Genomic DNA, 12371 nt, shown 5'->3' with positions numbered 1-12371 from the left:
CTCAAAAAATATTTTTAGATTCGAAAAATATTTTAAAAATGTCATGTTTATTTATAGTCTCAAAAAATATTTTTAGATTCGAAAAATATTTTAAAAATGTCATGTTTATTTATAGTCTCAAAAAATATTTTTAGATTCGAAAAATATTTTAAAAATGTCATGTTTATTTATAGTCTCAAAAAATATTTTTAGATTCGAAAAATATTTTAAAAATGTCATGTTTATTTATAGACTCAAAAAATATTTTTAGATTCGAAAAATATTTTTTTAAATTTCACGTTTATTTATAGTCTCGAAAAAATATTTTTAAAAAATCCACTTTTATTTATAGTCTCAAAAAATATTTTTAAAAAATCCACTTTTATTTATAGTCTCAAAAAATATTTTTAAAAAATCCACGTTTATTTATAGTCTCCAAAGAATATTTTTAAAAAATCCACGTTTATTTTTTAGTCTCGAAAAATATTTTTAAAAATTTCATGTTTATTTATAGTCTCAAAAAATATTTTTAAATAATAAACGTTTGTTTCTAGTCTCGATAAGATATTTTTAAAAAATCCCCGTATATTTCAAACCTCAAAAAAATATTTTTAAAAAATCCACGTTTATTTATAGTCTCCAAAGAATATTTTTAAAAAATCCACGTTTATTTTTTAGTCTCGAAAAATATTTTTAAAAATTTCATGTTTATTTATAGTCTCAAAAAATATTTTTAAATAATCCACGTTTGTTTCTAGTCTCGATAAGATATTTTTAAAAATCCACGTATATTTCTAACCTCAAAAAAATATTTTTAAAAATCCACGTTTGTTTGCAGTCTTGAAGAAATATTTTTTAAAAAAATCCCTGTATATTTATAGTCTCACAAAAATATTTTTAAAAAATCCACGTTTATTTTTTAGTCTCAAAAAATATTTTTAGTTTCGAAAAATATTTTTAAAAAATCCACGTTTATTTTTTAGTCTCGAAAAATATTTTTAAAAAATCCACGTTTATTTTTTAGTTTCGAAAAATATTTTTAAAAATTTCACGTTCATTTGTAGTCCCAAAAAAAAATATTTTTAAAAAAAATCCACGTTTATTTTTAGACTCGAAAAAATATTTTTAAAAAATCCACGTTTATTTTTAGACTCAAAAAAATATTTTTAAAAAAATCCACGTTTATTTTTAGACTCGAAAAAATATTTTTAAAAAATCCACGTTTATTTTTAGTCTCGAAAAATATTTTAAAAAAAATTCACGTTTATTTTTCGTCTTGAAAAAATATTTTTAAAAAAATCTACGTTTATTTTTAGTCTCGAAAAAATATTTTTAAAAAATCCACGTTTATTTTTTAGTCTCGAAAAATATTTTTAAAAAATCCACGTTTATTTTTTAGTTACGAAAAATATTTTTAAAAAATCCACGTTTATTTTTTAGTCACGTAAAATATTTTTAAAAAATCCACGTTTATTTTTTAGTTACGCAAAATATTTTTAAAAAATCCACGTTTATCTGTAGTCTCAAAAAAATATTTTTAAAAAATCCACGTTTATCTGTAGTCTCAAAAAATATTTTTAAAAAATCCACGTTTATCTGTAGTCTCAAAAAAATATTTTTAAAAAATCCACGTTTATCTGTAGTCTCAAAAAAATATTTTTAAAAAATCCACGTTTATCTGTAGTCTCAAAAAAATATTTTTAAAAAATCCACGTTTATTTGTAGTCTCGAAAAAATATTTTTAAAAAATCCACGTTTGTTTATTGTCTCAAAAAAATATTTTTAAAAAATCCACGTTTATTTATTGTCTCAAAAAAATATTTTTAAAAATCCACGTTTATATGTAGTGTCGAAAAAATATTTTTTAAAAAAATCCACGTTTATTTTTAGTCTCGACAAATATTTTTAAAAATTTCACGTTTATTTATAGTCTTAAAAATTTATTTAAAAAAAATCCTATCCTCTCTAAGACTCTAAAATAGTTAAAGCTCTATATTCAATTCGTGTGGTATAGATGAGTTAAGGTCAGTTTTCAGATATAGATGAGTTAAGGTCAGTTTCGTTTCAAAATACTTTCAGTTTTTCTTTTGTCTTGAAAATAATATAAAAAAATAATTTTTTGTAAAAATAAATTAAATTAAAAAAAACAAGATTTATTACATTATTTATTTAAATAAACCTGAATTGGTGTTTACACTAATTACTCACGTTTTAAACCTGAATTTATACCCATTGGACAGTCAGTACATTCAACTTCAAGATCGTTGAAAATCGAAGAAAAAAAAACATTATTCGAAAATTGAATTAAAATATTTGTTTCGTGCCACTTATCACAAATTATATAATAGCAAATAATCCATAACTTTTGGGTTTTTAATAAAATAATTTAATTAAAAATAAAAATAATAATAGAAACAATTTTGATGGCCAAAATTACGTCATTGGCGACTGGAATGCAACAACAATAAACGTCAAATCTATAAGTTTTAATTAAAATATTTAATTATTTATCTAGACTTTGATAAAAACAAAAACAATAAATATTGCAAAATCATATTGTTTTCCTTGAAAAAAAAAATAGATAAGTTCGAAAAAAAAAAAAAATAAATCAAAGTCCATTTCAATTGGCGACAAACTCATTCCACTTTGCTGCCGGGTACAAACATTGGGTGCATTTTGTCTAGAGCTTGGGGAAATAGAATTTAAAGTTATGAAGAGAAAAAACCTAAGTCTTATTGTCAAAAAAAAAAAAAAAAACAATTCAAATTCACCTTCAACTTGTGGCAAAAAATTGAAATTCAGGATCAAAGTTAATTTACCGATTTTTATCGGACATTTGCAGATCGTTTTTATACCCTACACCACAAGGTGGTCAGGGTATTATGTCTTTGTGCATTTGTTTGTAACAGGCAAAAGGAAACGAGATAGACCCATAGTTCCTTTTGATGAACTGCATAGAATCACATTCTGAGTCGATTTATGCATGTCCGTCCGTCCGTCTGTCCGTCCGTCTGTCCATGTATTTTTGTAAACAAAGTACAAGTCGCATTTATTGCCCGATCCAGATGAAATTTTGCACAGATCATTTGTTTGGCCCAAGGACGAACCCTATTGAAATTGGAAATAATCGGTCAAAATTTGTATATAGCTCCCATATATATCTTCGTCCGATTTGCCTTTTATTGTGCACCAACCGTGTAATATCAGCCCGAATAGTATGGAATTTTGCACCAAACGTCTAATATTTGTCTAAATGGGACAGAATTTGGCACTTACGACTGAATTGAGTCTAGAAGCTAGTATGTAAAATTTGATGAAGATCGGTTCAGATATAGCTATAGCTTCCATATATATTATTCATCCGATTTGTTATATTTGTTACCCACAGCCGTAATATGCACTCCGTAACAACGATATTCAGGGAAATATATCAAATACAGTTCAGAAATATCTTTGCCAAATTTTATTGAGATCGGTTCAGATTTGGATATAGCTCCCATATATAACTTCGTCCGATTTACGTTTTATTGTGCAACAAACGTCTAATATTTGTCTAAATGGGACAGAATTTGGCACTTACGACTGAATTGAGTCTAGAAGCTAGTATGTAAAATTTGATGAAGATCGGTTCAGATATAGCTATAGCTTCCATATATATTATTCATCCGATTTGTTATATTTGTTACCCACAGCCGTAATATGCACTCCGTAACAACGATATTCAGGGAAATATATCAAATACAGTTCAGAAATATCTTTGCCAAATTTTATCGAGATCGGTTCAGATTTGGATATAGCTCCCATATATATTTTTATCCGATTTCATATTAATTGTGCACCAAATGGGCAATACAATTTCGAATTTAAAAGATGCAAATGCTTCGACATATTTAGTCCTTTGACCTTTAAATTATAATTATAATCATAGCGTGTACGATTGAATTCTCCCATAAAAAACTTTTAATTGTTATGTGGAGCTCTACTAAATTAACAAAGTGGTGTAGGGTATCATAAAGTCGGCCCCGCCCGACTTTAAGACTTTTTTTACTGGTTTTATTACGACTTTTTACCATTCTTCAATAATTTGACAAGCAATGACATAAACCCCCCAACCATAAAATGTTTTCACATGTTTTCTTTGCTTATTTATAGCCATTGAATGCCTTATACAGGGGGCTATCATTCAGGTGGCCACAATTGGCCGGACTCTCTCACTTTTTCTATTACCCCATATCTTTGGTATGGAGGAATAAAAATAAAAAGAACCAAAGAAATTTAATCAATTTTAGTGGACTTTATCATTTGATAACAGGGCAGGGGAAAAAAAGCACGAGAGCTCTATGTGATATTGAAAAGAAATAAAATTAAATTTATTTTCAGTAGTAGTATTAGCAGTATTTCTTTGAGTTTATACATTATTCTCCTACATAGCATTATTTTAGAAGGATAACGTCAAATACAAAAATGTTCTTCATCAAATTTCATTATGAGTCAAAGAAAAGAGTCAAAGAAAAGAAATCTATATTTCCACTGAATATTTCCAAAAAAAACGAAAATATTCACTAAAAGAATTTTTTATTGGACTTTTTTCGAGTTTAAGCCTTAAAGCAATATAAAATTTCGTTTTTGGCTCAAGGTGTCAACAAAAGAAATATTCTACACAAAATTTCACTATAAATCTCAGAACAAACTATATATCCAGGTATAATAGGTCTTGAGAGAATGAGATTTGAAAATTAATGAAAATTATGGCTTTGCTTTTTTACTCTTAATTTAAAACGTTTCCAATCCAAGTAAAAAATCTCCATCTGAACTTCATTTTTTGGGGAAAGTATCAAAGGAAGAATTATTCTCGATCAAAATTCATAAGGGGTCTCTGAACAAAAGAAATTTATATATTCAATATACACAATGGAAAATTATAACCAATTTTGATTTATTAAAAACAAACATATTTTGGATTTTAGTCAAATACTACTACTTCTGGTCAATTTATGCAAAATTCGTTTACAAAACGCCATTTAAGAAGGAAAACGTCAAAGACAAAAATATTCTTTATCAAATTTCAATATATGTCACTAAAGAAGAGAAATCTCTATTTCTACCGCACCTATAACAAATTTCATCAATTTTCAAAAAAAAAATATTTCCTCATTTTTTGGACATTTCTTCTGTCTTTTTTTGAATTGAAGCCTGAAAGTAATGTAAAATGTCGTTTTAGGCGAAATTTCTCAAGAGAAGAAATATTTTACACAACATTTCACTATAAGTCTCAGAATAATTCAAATCTCTAGGAAGAATAGTTTTTAAAGAAAATGACATTCAAAATTTATGTACTTAATGTGAAAATTGTGTATTTGCTTTTTTACTGTTAAATTAACACGTTTAAAATCCGAGTCAAAATGTCTTTCGAACCTCATTTTTTGGGGAAAGTACCAAAGAAAGAATTATTCTAGATCAAATTTCATTTGGCGTCTCCGAAGAAATGAAATTCAAATATTTAATATGTTCAATAGATAAATATCATCAATTATACTTATATGTTTTTTTCCGTCGCATTTGGGATTTTGACCGAATACTACTACTTTTTGTGAATTTATGCAAAATTCTTTTACAAAACATAATTTTAGAAGTATGACGTCAAAGACAAAAATATTCGTCATCAAATTTCACTATAAGTCACCAAAGAAAATAAATCCCTATTTCTAACGCATATATTAAAAAATGGCATCAATTAACAAAAAGTCGACAATATTTCCAATGTATTTTTTACGAATTTTACCTTGGACTTTTTTCGAATTGAGACCTGAAAGTGATGTAAAATTTCGTTTTAGGCGAAATTTGTCAAGAGAAGAAATATTCTACACAAAATTTCACTATCAATTCCAGAACAAAGTATATACCTGGTTATAATACGTTTTAAGAAAATTAGATTTAATTTTTATGTACTGATGGTGTACATTACGATTTTTATTTTTAATTTAACACATTTCCAATCCAAGTCCGAATCTCCCTTTAAACATGATTTTTTGGGGAAAATGTTAAAGGAAGAATTTTTCTAGATCAAATTTCATTGGGAGTCTCAGAAGAAACGAAATTCATATATTTAATATTTTCCATAGAAAAATATCATCAATTTTACTCATATTTATATTTTTTTGCCAAATTTGGTATTTTGACCGAATACTGCTACTTTCTGTCAATTTATGCAAAATTATTTTACAAAACATAATCTTAGAAGGATAACGTCAAAGACAACAATATTCTTCATCAAATTTCACTATAAGTCACCAGAGAAAAGAAATCTCTATTTCCACAGCATATATTAAAAGAAATTTCATCAATTTTCAAAAAAAAAAAAATTTCCTAATTTTTTAGACATTATTTTTCGGTCTTTTTTTGAGTTGAAGCCTGAAAGTAATATAAAATTACATTCTAGGCAGAAGTTCTCAGAAAAAGAAATTCATATATTTAATATCTTTCATAGAAAAATATAATAACTTTGGCTTATATTTTTTTTGTCAAATTTGAGATTTTGGCCGAATTTTACTATTTCTTGTCAATTTATGCAAAATTCTTTTACAAAATATCATTTTAGAAGGATGACGTCAAAGACAAAAATATTCTTCATCAGATTTCACTTTAAGTCACCACAGAAAAGAAATCCCTATTTCTACCGCAAATGTTAAAAAAACAAATCAATATTCCAAAAAAAATCTAAAATGTGTCCTTAATTTGTAAAACCTTTTCCCTCGATTTTTTTTTTCGAGTTGGTGCCTGAAAGTAATATAAAATTTCATTCTAGGTGAAGTTGTCAAAAGAAGAAATATTCTACACAACATTTCACTATAAGTCTCAGAATAAGCCATATCCCTAGGTAGAATAGTTTTTATCGAAAATTACATTCAAAATGTAAAGGTGTACGTTATATGCTTCATATTTTTCTATTAATTTAACACGTTTCCAATAAAGGTCAAAATCTCCCTTTCAACATGATTTTTTGTAGAAAGTGTCAAAGGATAAATTATTCTAGATCACATTTCAATAGGAGTCTCCGAAGAAACGAAATTCGTATATTCAAGATATACCGTGAAAAAGAGTAATCAATTTTTGTTTATAAAAAAAAAAAAAAAAACATTTTCTTCATATTTGGGATTTTGTCCGAATACTACTATTTCTTGTCAATTTATGCAAAATTCTTTAATAAAACATCATTTCAGAAGGATACCGTCAAAGAGAAAAATATTCTTCATCAAATTTCACTATAAGTCACTAAATAAAAGAAATCCCTATTTCTACCGAATATATTTAAAAAATGGCATCAATTAAAAAAATCGAAAATACTTTCTAAGTTTCTTTTATAAATTTTCCCTTGAACTTTTTTCGATTTGAGGCCTGAAAATAATGTAAAATTTCGTTTTAGGCAAAATTTATCAAGAGAAGAAATATTCTACACAAAATTTCACTGTAAGTTTCAGAATGAAGTATATACCTGAGTATAATAGGTTTGGAGAAAATTAGATATAATTTGTATGTACTGAAAGTGTACATTATGCTTTCAATTTTTTGACTGTTAATCTAACACGTTTCCAATCCAAGTCAAAATCTCCCTTTAAACATGATTTTTTGGGGAAAGTGTCAAAAGAAGAATTATTCTAGATCAAATTTCATTGGGAGTCTCCGAAGAAATGAAATTCCTATATTTAATATGTTCCATAGAAAAATATCACCAATTTTACTCATATAAATATTTTTTTTTAAAAATTTGGGATTTTGGCCGAATACTACTACTTCTTGTCAATTTATGCAAAATTATTTAATAAAACATCATTTCAGAAGGATACCGTCAAAGAAAAAAATATTCTTCATCAAATTTCACTAGTAGTTACCAAGGAAAAGAAATCGATATGTCCACAGTATATATAAAAAAATTGGAATTAAAAAAAAAACCGAAAATATTTCCTTAACTTTTGATAAACTTTTCTGCGGGTTTTTTTCGATTTGAGGCCTGAAAGTAATGTAAAGTTTCGTTCTAGGCTGATGTTGTCAAAAGAAGAAATATTCTACACAAAAATTCACTATCAATTTCAGAATAAAATATTTACCTGGGTATAATAGGTTTTGAGAAAGTTAGATTTAAATGTTATGTACTGAAGGTGTACATTATGTTTTCAATTTGTTGACTGTTAATCTAACACGTTTCCAATCCAAGTCCAAATCTCTCTTTAAAAATGATTTTTTGGGGAAAGTGTTAAAGGAAGAATTATTCTAAATCAAATTTCATTGGGAGCCTCCAAAGAAACGAAATTCATATATATTTTAAAATATCATAAATATTGCTTTTTTGGCCAAATTTGGTACTTTGGCCGAACATTACTACTTCTTGTCAATTTATGCAAAATTCTTTAACAAAACCTATTTTTAGAAGAATAACGCTAAAGACAAAAATATTTTTCATCAAATTTTACTAGTAGTCACCAAAGAAAAGAAATCGATATATCCACTCTGCATATAAAAAAATTGAAATCAATGTTCCAAAAAAAAAAAAAAGAAAATATTTCCTTAAATTTTTAATAAATTTTTCCGTGGGCTTTTTTCGATTTGAGGCCTGAAAGTAATGTAAAATTTCGTTTTAGGCAAAATTTATCAAGAGATGAAATATTCTACACAAAATTTCACCATCAATTTCAGAACAAAGTATCTACCTGGATATAATAGGTTCTGAGAAAATTAGATTTAATTTTTATGTACTAAAGGTGTACATTACGTTTTCCATTTTTTGAATGTTAATCTAACACATTTCCAATCCAAGTCCAAATCTCTCTTTAAACATGATTTTTTTGGGGTAAGTGTCAAAGGAAGAATTATTCTAGATCAAATTTCATTGAAAGTCTACGAAGAAATGAAATTCATATATTTAATATTTTTCAAAGAAAAATATAATAACTTTGGCTTTTAATTTTTTTTTTTTCGTCAAATTTGGGATTTTGGCCGAATACTAATACTTCTTGCCAATTTATGCAAAATTCTTTTACAAGCCATAATTTTAGAAGGATAACGTCAAAGACAAAAATATTCTTCATCAAATTCCACTACAAGTTGCTGAAGAAGAGAAATCTCTATTTCCACTTTATATATGAAAAAATTGGAATCAATGGTCCAAAAAAAAAAAAATATTTCCTTAAATTTTTGATAAATTTTTCCGCGGACTTTTTTCGATTTGAGCCCTGAAAGTAATATAAAATTTCATTCTAGGCGGAAGTTGCCAAAAGAAGAAATAGTCTATACAAAATTTCACCATCAATTTCAGAATAAAGTATGTACCTGGGTATAATAGGTTTTGAGAAAATTAGATTTAATTTTTATGTACTGCAGGAGTAAATTATGTTTTCAATTGTTTGACTGTCTATCTAACACATATCCAGTCCAAGTCAAAATCTCTCTTTAAACATGATATTTTGGGGAAAGTATCAAAGGAAGAATTATTCTAGATCAAATTTCATTGGGAGTCTCCGAAGAAATGAAATTCATATATTTAATATGTTCGATAGAAAAATATCATCAATTTTGCTTATATGTTTTTTTCGTCAAATTTGGAATTTTGGCCGAATACTACTACTTTTTGTGAATTTATGCAAAATTATTTAATAAAACATCATTTCAGAAGGATACCGTCAAAGAAAAAAATATTCTTCATCAAATTTCACTAGTAGTTACCAAGGAAAAGAAATCGATATGTCCACAGTATATATAAAAAAATTGGAATTAATATTCCAAAAAAAAAAAAACCGAAAATATTTCCTTAACTTTTGATAAACTTTTCTGCGGGCTTTTTTCGATTTGAGGCCTGAAAGTAATGTAAAGTTTCGTTCTAGGCTGATGTTGTCAAAAGAAGAAATATTCTACACAAAAATTCACTATCAATTTCAGAATAAAATATTTACCTGGGTATAATAGGTTTTGAGAAAGTTAGATTTAAATGTTATGTACTGAAGGTGTACATTATGTTTTCAATTTGTTGACTGTTAATCTAACACGTTTCCAATCCAAGTCCAAATCTCTCTTTAAAAATGATTTTTTGGGGAAAGTGTTAAAGGAAGAATTATTCTAAATCAAATTTCATTGGGAGCCTCCAAAGAAACGAAATTCATATATATTTTAAAATATCATAAATATTGCTTTTTTGGCCAAATTTGGTACTTTGGCCGAACATTACTACTTCTTGTCAATTTATGCAAAATTCTTTAACAAAACCTATTTTTAGAAGAATAACGCTAAAGACAAAAATATTTTTCATCAAATTTTACTAGTAGTCACCAAAGAAAAGAAATCGATATATCCACTCTGCATATAAAAAAATTGAAATCAATGTTCCAAAAAAAAAAAAAAAGAAAATATTTCCTTAAATTTTTAATAAATTTTTCCGTGGGCTTTTTTCGATTTGAGGCCTGAAAGTAATGTAAAATTTCGTTTTAGGCAAAATTTATCAAGAGATGAAATATTCTACACAAAATTTCACCATCAATTTCAGAACAAAGTATCTACCTGGATATAATAGGTTCTGAGAAAATTAGATTTAATTTTTATGTACTAAAGGTGTACATTACGTTTTCCATTTTTTGAATGTTAATCTAACACATTTCCAATCCAAGTCCAAATCTCTCTTTAAACATGATTTTTTTGGGGTAAGTGTCAAAGGAAGAATTATTCTAGATCAAATTTCATTGAAAGTCTACGAAGAAATGAAATTCATATATTTAATATTTTTCAAAGAAAAATATAATAACTTTGGCTTTTAATTTTTTTTTTTTCGTCAAATTTGGGATTTTGGCCGAATACTAATACTTCTTGCCAATTTATGCAAAATTCTTTTACAAGCCATAATTTTAGAAGGATAACGTCAAAGACAAAAATATTCTTCATCAAATTCCACTACAAGTTGCTGAAGAAGAGAAATCTCTATTTCCACTTTATATATGAAAAAATTGGAATCAATGGTCCAAAAAAAAAAAATATTTCCTTAAATTTTTGATAAATTTTTCCGCGGACTTTTTTCGATTTGAGCCCTGAAAGTAATATAAAATTTCATTCTAGGCGGAAGTTGCCAAAAGAAGAAATAGTCTATACAAAATTTCACCATCAATTTCAGAATAAAGTATGTACCTGGGTATAATAGGTTTTGAGAAAATTAGATTTAATTTTTATGTACTGCAGGAGTAAATTATGTTTTCAATTGTTTGACTGTCTATCTAACACATATCCAGTCCAAGTCAAAATCTCTCTTTAAACATGATATTTTGGGGAAGGTATCAAAGGAAGAATTATTCTAGATCAAATTTCATTGGGAGTCTCCGAAGAAATGAAATTCATATATTTAATATGTTCGATAGAAAAATATCATCAATTTTGCTTATATGTTTTTTTCGTCAAATTTGGAATTTTGGCCGAATACTACTACTTTTTGTGAATTTATGCAAAATTCTTTTACAAAACCTAATTTTAGAAGGATAACGTCAAGGACAAAAATATTCTTCATTATATTTCACTATAAGTCAGCGAAGAAAAGAAATCCTTATTTCTACCGCATATATTAAAAAATGGCATCAAAAAATCGAAAATATTCCATAATGCTTTTTTTTTATCAAATTTTCCTCGGACTTTTTTCGAGTTGACGCATAAAAGTAATATAAAATTTCATTTTAGGCGGAAGTTGTCAAAAGAAGAAATATTCTACACAAAACTCCACTATCAATTTCAGAATAAAATATATAACTGGGTATAACAGGTTTTGAGAAAATTACATTTAAAATTTATAACTAAAGGTGTACATTATATGTTTCATTATTTGACTGCTAACTTCAAATGTTTCAAATCCAAGTCAGAATCTCCCTTTAAACATAATTTTTTGGGGAAAGTGTCAAAGGAAGAATTATTTTAGATCAGATTTCATTGGGAGTCTCCGAAGAAATGAAATTCATATATTTAATATGTTCCATAGAAAAATATCATCAATTTTACTTATATTTTTGCCAAGGTTGGGACTTTGTCCGAACACTACTACTTCTTTTAAATTTATAAAAAAATCTTTTACAAAACATAATTTTAGAAGAATAACCTCAAAGACAAAAATATTCTTAATCAAATTTCACTATAAGTCACCAAAGAAAAGAAATCGATATGTCCACTGTATATATAAAAAAAATTGGAATCAATATTCCAAAAAAGAAATATAAAATATTTCCTTAAATTTTTGATAAATTTTTCCGCGGGCTTTTTTCGATTTGCGGCCTGAAAGTAATATAACATTTCATTTTAGGCGAAATTTATCAAGAGAAGAAATATTCTACACAAAATTTCACGATAAGTTTCAGAATAAGCCATATATCCAGGTA

This window comes from Musca domestica, unplaced genomic scaffold (assembly GCF_030504385.1).
Source record: "Musca domestica strain aabys unplaced genomic scaffold, Musca_domestica.polishedcontigs.V.1.1 62, whole genome shotgun sequence".
NCBI classification, from domain to species: domain Eukaryota; kingdom Metazoa; phylum Arthropoda; class Insecta; order Diptera; family Muscidae; genus Musca; species Musca domestica.
Note: the sequence above shows the minus strand (reverse complement) of the source record.